The sequence below is a fragment of the Chrysochloris asiatica genome, unplaced genomic scaffold (genome assembly GCF_000296735.1).
Source record: "Chrysochloris asiatica unplaced genomic scaffold, ChrAsi1.0 scaffold00216, whole genome shotgun sequence".
NCBI classification, from domain to species: Eukaryota; Metazoa; Chordata; class Mammalia; order Afrosoricida; family Chrysochloridae; genus Chrysochloris; species Chrysochloris asiatica.
The window spans coordinates 3,779,264-3,787,078 of NW_006408734.1; positions in this window are offsets into that span (position 1 = coordinate 3,779,264).

The window sequence follows — 7,815 nt, forward strand, 5'->3', positions numbered from 1 at the left end:
AGAGGGTGTGGAGACAGGCAGAATCTCCATGGAGTAGTATCCAATCTGTCTGGGCGGGGCTGATGATAGGAGGTGGGGATGGCTATCATGCGGCACAATAGTGAATAATTGTTCTTCAGGACTGACTGTGAGTGTTGGAAATGCAAAGGTAGACGTTTTGTAGCAAAACGAGGGCAGTGGTTGACTTTTCAGTGCAGGAGCGGAGGTCCCTGGGTCCATCAAGGAAGAAGAGCAGAATGTGGGACCCTAGCCAGAAAAGCAGTGATGTCAGAGATGGAGACAGAAATTATGATGTCGAGAGAGGGGGAGCTACTGGGGACTCTAGACCCAGATAGGGAGAGGGGCTGTGTGCTGATGACCAGGGGGAAGGCTTACAGGGTATAACTTTTGTTTGATTGTTGATGCATGGAGGGGATTGTAACCATGGCAATGAAACGATATATGATAGGATGAATGTAAAGCTAATGTTCTCCCATGTAAACCATCACATAATTCACAATAAAACATTATATATATATGGAGCTCTGGTAGCATAGTGGTTACGAATCGGGCTGCTAACCTCAAGGTCTGCAGTTTGAAACTACTAGAGGTTCCGCGGGAGAAAGATGAGGCGTTCTGCTTCCGTAAAGATGTACAGCCTTGGAACCCCTGTGCAGGGTCACTGAGAGTCGGAACCGACTCCACGGTACTTAAAAACAACAATATATATATAATGCAAGTCAATTGAAATATGTATTGTGATTCTGTCATTTTGGGTTGATCAAAACTCATTGGGTTTATCTGATAATTCAACACATTAAATGTATCACTTGTCCCTAAACAAACAAACTATTGAGTTTGTCTCCATTCCAACTCATAGTGACCTTGTACCACAGAGTAGAACTGACTCATGATTTTCAAGCCTGTGAATCTTTATAGGAGCGAATCTGTTTCAGTAAAATGTTTCTCCTGTGGAGAAGCTGGGAGGTTTCACCATTGACCTTTGGGTTTGCAGCAGAGCACTTAACCACCAGGGGTACATAATTGTAAAACTGTACACCTAATGTTCAGGAAAATGAAAAAATGCCCCTCTGTTTCTGCTTGGAAAATTTTGCTTTCCTATAAGCCTCAAACAATGGCCCGACCAAGAAAATTTTAGAGAAATAATGTTGCTGATTTAGATTTCCTCTTACATAGTCTTACTTTTGGACTGAGTTAAATCTCCCATTTAGGCAGTGGGATGCCCTTTGCATTTTCCTAATGTGTCAAGTTCAAGCTTAACTTTGCCTTTCTGTGCAATGAGTCTTTCTAAGAGAAAACATAGGGTTTCACTTTATACTTCCCAAAGAACCCAAAATAAACCCATCTTACATAAATGAACAGTGTCATTGGCTACAATTTACATCTCAATGTAAATGTCATTTCCCTGCTTACTGGTGAAGCTGTAAGTTCAGGCATTGAAAAAAGCATTCTCTGTTCTTGTTATTACAAGCTACATTTCTGACAGCTCTCTCAGTAATGATACCAGATTGCTTGCTTTAATGCCTTTCTTTCTGGAGCTTATTTTGTCATCTTCTACCCCTTCCTTGCCTGTTCTCAAAAAGAATACATTCTAATGAGATTTAGAAAAGTGATAAGTTTCTGGACTCAGAAGAGAACTTCCTTTTTTTCCTTCAGGTGATAACATGGCCCAGAATTTACTTTTGGAAGGGCATTCATTATTTGAATTCTCTGACAGAAAGGTGGCTAGAATCTTGCTCTTTCCCAGATCACACTCATGTTTAGAACATTTAAATGTGAGGACAAGTTGTTACAAGGGCCTGGACTAAGCAAAGGGACAGCTGATTTTCTATTCCCACTGAATATTAACCAAAGAAACATATATAAGTATAAAGAATCTGGGGACACAAGTAGTTTGCAATCAGCTCTTAACTGAAAGTTGATGATTTGAACCAACTCAGTGTCTCCACAGAAGAAAGGACTAGAAATCTATTTCTGTAAAAAATTATAGCCAAAAGATATTTACGGGACAGTTCTACTCTGTAATACATAGGATTTTACATGAGTCAGGGCCATTCAATGGTGTGATAACAAAAACATATAGAAGAATGATATATTATTATTATTTAAAATATAATTGCATTACTAATTTTAATATTAGCAACCTGTCCAAGGTGAGTTGTTTAATGTCCTTTAGCGACTTTTGCTAGATTATTATGCAGCTCAGAACAAATAATGATTGAATACAGAATGTAGCAGGCAGAAAGCTAGTCTCCAAAAGGGATTCCTTTCTGTGGAGGGATTTTAATATACGGTGATGATAATGCTGGTCAAAGGACTATTCCAAAAGACTGAAAATGATGCTGAGTACCAGTATGTTTGAGAAAGAAAAAGGAAGATAAAAGCAAAATATGCCATTTTGTGGATATGGGAGATAAGACAACTGCCTTGTTTAGAAACAATGAGAATAGGAATGTTTCAAGAGAAAATATGGTAGCCATAAAACTTGCACCTCCATGTTTTTGAGGTCAGATAATATTCATGAAAGCCCTTTGAGTTATTTGGAGGAAAGAAAGTAGGTGAAGCCAGATTGCTATAATATCCATACTATTTGGACAAAAGAAGCTACATTTTTCACTGCAACTAAAATTGTTGTGATATATTAAAAAAGACGATGGTTAGAATCCAGGTGAATTTATTCTTTCTTTATTAAATGTGGTTCAAAAAAACACCCTTCTGATCTCATAAACATTGTCAGAGGGCACAAAAGTCTTCAACTACAAGTTGTGTTTTCATTACATTTTGGAGCTTGAATTCCAAATACTTTATTAAAATAAGGAAGTTAAATCACTCCAGGTTAAAAAAAAAAAAAAAAAGTGAATGAACCTAAAGCTTATAATACCAGCAGAATACAAGATCCCTGGTAAATGTTGATCAAAACTTTAAGACATTTATTCAAAATCAGGAATTTTTTGCTCTTTATATTTTCTTTTCAAACCGGAGAAGGTAATGCACTCTCTTTTTAAAGCAATTTTTGTTAAATTTCTTCTTAATTCACTGCCAATGCTTGCTCCTAATCTGATATATTCATTTGTTTTATACCAATGTACCACTTATCCAAAGATGACCATGAAAATTCACTACATAGAAATACATAAAATAAAGACTAAGGCTGTTTGATGAAAGACTTATTCTCTCAGTGCAATAAGCATGAAACATATGAGTCAGAATGTGTCATGGACCTCTAAATGATGAGAATGCTATACGAAATTCAAATCTAATTGTACAATCACAAATAATTTCAATAGTTAAGAGTTTCTCAAAGATAGTCATCTGACTGTATGAAGAGCTGCAGATAAGCACATAGTTTAATAGGGCAAGAGGATAATCAGAAAAAGACTGAAAGAGAAGATCATAGAACCTAGGACAAATACAGGAACTTGACATAGAATGGTAAGAAAGAATGTTTTCAAAGGACAAGTTCCCAGAAGTTCTCTTCTCTGGGAGTCTTGTGCTTTTGTTAAGTGGCATTCTTCTATACTCCATAGTTGTTAGGTGTTGTACATCAAGTCCAACTCATAGCAACCCTGTACAGGATTTCTGAGGTTGTAAATCGTTATAGAAGCAGAATGTCTCACCTCTCTTCTACGGAGTTAATAGTAGGTTTGAGCTTCTGATTTGCAGTTAGCAGTCCAATGTATATCTTTTGCTTCCATATGCCATAGAAACCCTGCCATTTTCACTGATATTACTTTTGCATGTCCATGGTCTTTCCTCTCACCTAGACTATCCTCTCCTTATTGTTGTTCTTGTTGTTGTTGTTGTTGTTAAGTGCCATTGAGTCGGATCCGACCCATAGCGACCCTATACAGCGTTTCCGAAGAGCGGCTTGTGAGCTTGAACCACCGACCTTGCAGTTCAAACGGCTTTGCAGTCTGGCACATTAACCCACAGCACCACACCAGGACTCCTTAGGGGAAGAAAATGTGTCTGTGTATCTTTGTCACCTAACAGAGTACCTGTTAAAAAACAGGAAGCTTTTTGTAAAGATTTGATGAATAAAAGAAATATTATGCTCTTCAGGTTAAAAACAACCCCCCAAAAAAGTTTTTCAGTCATAGATCACATAGAAAAATCAGGAAAAAATACAAATTGGTTACTGGCAGTCACTGACATAGATTACAATTTTTTTTACATCCATTTTATCTTTCATTGACAATATCTTCTGTTAATGAAAGCAATAGTGAAGTAAAATAAGACATGAACATGAGCTAGATGCTCGAATGGAATAAAAAATGTTGCAAACATCTACATGTTCTTACTGAATTGAGGTTTAATTTCTCCAGTTTTGTTGAATTATGTTCCAGATTAGGAAATCACTGATAAATATATTGAACTACTATAACAATTAAAACATATGAAATAAGCTATCTTGATAAAAAGTGAGTTTCCTATTCATGGAGAGTCTCAAGCAAAACTAGATGATGACTTAGTAGAGTTGGGGAAGAAGACAATCAAACTGAGAGAGTGGTTGGCTTAGATTGATTTAAGGGCCAAAGTTCAACCCTAAAGTTCTAAACATATAAAAATATTTTAAACTTTTCTCTCTACTTAAGAGTTTGACCTAACACTTAAAATATTTTTCTTGTAAAAATTAATTTTTTCTTTCTATTAATCCCCTTAAGGATGTAAAATCGGTTTGGTAGAATATAATTCTGATTTTCATAATTACTTCCTTGAGAGTTTTATGTTAGTAAAAACAGTATGATTTTTTAAATCCAATCTGGTATAAAATATTATCGGCATAAAATATGTTTTAGATATAGCTTGATTATATCTTGTTTCTGCTTTTCCCATTATCAAGTGGTTTTGAGTAAACTACATGCATTTATAAAGTTAGGCTTGCTCATCTATAAAATTAGAATAACACTTTCATCATAAGGTTGCTGTGAGGATTAAACGAAATAATGCATGAAATAGCAGCTAGCATGGAATATGGTACAGGATAATTGCATCAATAAATGTTAGCTTTAATTGCTAAGCATTTTATTTTTCTGACCCTCAAGTTTTCAACTATGGAATTAAAGAAGAATCATCTCACAGAATAGTAGATAAAATAATATAAGATCTGAAAAGCATGTGACACAGTACTTGACTCATAGAGTAGTTTAAAATATGCTAGCATTTTCTACTTCTTGAAGATCTTTAGTAATGCTGGAAGGGTTGGTATATTCATTAAGTACTGGTATTAACTTGCATTGTTTATGTTTCTTCTTAGGCTGCTAAAACACATACCAAAATGTCAAAGCAAATGTACCTTGATGTAAAACAGTGGTCCACTATGATACTGGAAGGTTTGCAGTCAACATTGAAATACCAGCAAGGGCTCCCAGGTAAACAGGTTTCAGTAGATATTCAATTAGCCCATTATATCCTTATAGATCTTAGCAGAAGTTTGCTCAGTATTCTGGAAGATGAGCCCCTAATATTAGAAGACACTTAAAATTCACAGTGGCCACAACAATGGCCTCAAGTATATTAATGTTTGTGAATATGGCGTAGGACTGAGTAATGTTTCAACTGGTAGGATAGTCATGAGATGCAGCAAACCTGACATCAGTTAACAAAGATCACAAAACGTGATTCCTAATGTTTTCTTTTGACTTTAAACTCCTTTGAGAAGTCACTTAAGGAAAGACATTCTCTATACACATGTGCATATATGCACATATTTCATAGTAAATTGCATCTAGCTTATGTCCTCTGAAATCAGTTCATGGTCTTGTTGACTCCAGGTTAAACACCTTGGTCTACAACACATCTGGGTGGTTCATGAAGACGCTTAAATAATGAAAAATGTGATCATCCACTGCCCACTTCTATCAGTTATATACACATCAGTCCTGTTTTCATTTGAGCTAATTTTATTTATCTGGTTCCAGTCCTTCCACAGGGATCAAATATAATTTTTTCTTTGGAGCATGACTGATACACTGGGGCTCACAAGTAGACACACCTTCATAAATATTAATTGATATTAAAATGAGATGAAGAAAGCCTTACTGTGAAAAATGCCATCTCAGGATTAAAGAAATGAAATAAAACTACCAACTTATTTAAATATGATCTATGCAAGAGAAATAAAAAACTCCAAATTAATAATCATAAAAAATAAATATATGCATACATGTTCAGGTAATAGCTTACCAAACTCAAAGTAATAAAATGCAATTTTCCACTTGCCTAGTTTTGCGGTTTGATTGAGCTACTCTTTGAACTTCTCTCTTCCTTAGCTGTCACTGATCTAATTACACAAGCTAAGCTATCAGAAGCAATTTAAGGATTTGGGGAAAAGTGTAGCTTTATGAAACAAATTTTCTCACACTTCCTAAGAATTCTATCAATATAAAAAATAGTATTATTTTTAAGACATTCAATCCTCCTGCCCAAAAGCATTGATTTCAAAAATAATATGAAAAGATAAGTATGATAGACATAATAGGTAAACATTTATTATTCAGACCTAGAACGTCCCATAAGTATATCTGAAACTACCCAAAATGACTCTGCTTACTAGTCTCACCAGTATGGCCAGAGTGACAGGACTGGTTTCACTGGTGGATTAAGTGCAGAAAAGAGTAGAAGCAGCCCATAAATTTAGTATAACACAGACATGTAATTGAAGCTTATGTGCAAACTGCTGACATCCATTAGTTTCTAAGTAATTGAAGAAATAATTTAAATTCATAGCTAAATATGATTGAAGAAGCTTTCATGTTTGGTTTATAATTTTTAAAGCCCTGATTTATATATTACCTGTATATTGGTTGTTGTTGTGGGCCATTGAGTTGATTCCTACTCATTGTGACCTGTGTAGGGTTTTTGAGGCTTTTCATTTTTTGCTGGAGCAGAAAGCCTCATCTTTCTCCCACAAAGTGACTGGTGATCTCAAACTCAGACCTTGTCATTTACAGTCCAGTGTTTATCATATGAAGCCACCATGCATCACCTGTATATTGATATTCATAAATTTACCCCTTTATAATGCATTTGCATGGCAGTCATCTGAGTTAAAAAAAAAAACAAAACAAAAAAAACTCTCCCCTAAAATCTTACTATTCAGAATATGGTCTAGGAACCAGCAACTTTAGTGTCACATGGAAGCTTATCAGAAATGCAGGATTTAAGGCTACTCTCATTAGTAAGTGAATTCTATAGACACTAAAATTCTTACTATTCAGAATATGGTCTAGGAACCAGCAACTTTAGTGTCACATGGAAGCTTATCAGAAATGCAGGATTTAAGGCTACTCTCATTAGTAAGTGAATTCTATAGACACTAAAATTTAAGAATATCTGTTGAAGTTGATAAACATGACATCTTCCTGGTATTCATTACTTTAATCTTTTAAAAAATTGTTATGAAAAGAAACTCACCTATATTAAGCAGTATGATCCAAAATCCAAATGAGCTTATAAAATGAAACTGTAAACTTCAGAGAAAATGTATGTTTCTCTCATTCCAGAGTAACTGAAGAACTCTTTTCTCTATTCTCAGAGTACATTGCATGAAAAGATTGAGAGAATTGGCTAATTAAATGTGTCTCCAAAGCACTATCAAATTACAGTTCTCCACTAAAAAGAGTTCCGGATAAATCATGACTTACTGTATTTCTCTTCTCCACTGGAGAAGAAAGTATATAAATAATTTCCACTTTGTTGATGATTAAGAAATTTCACTTTATCTAATTCACTTTAGATAATTGAAAAAAGAATTTCTTCTCTAGTTAAGAATATTTCCAGTTGTTTTCAGAAATCTCTATTCTATTACTGGCA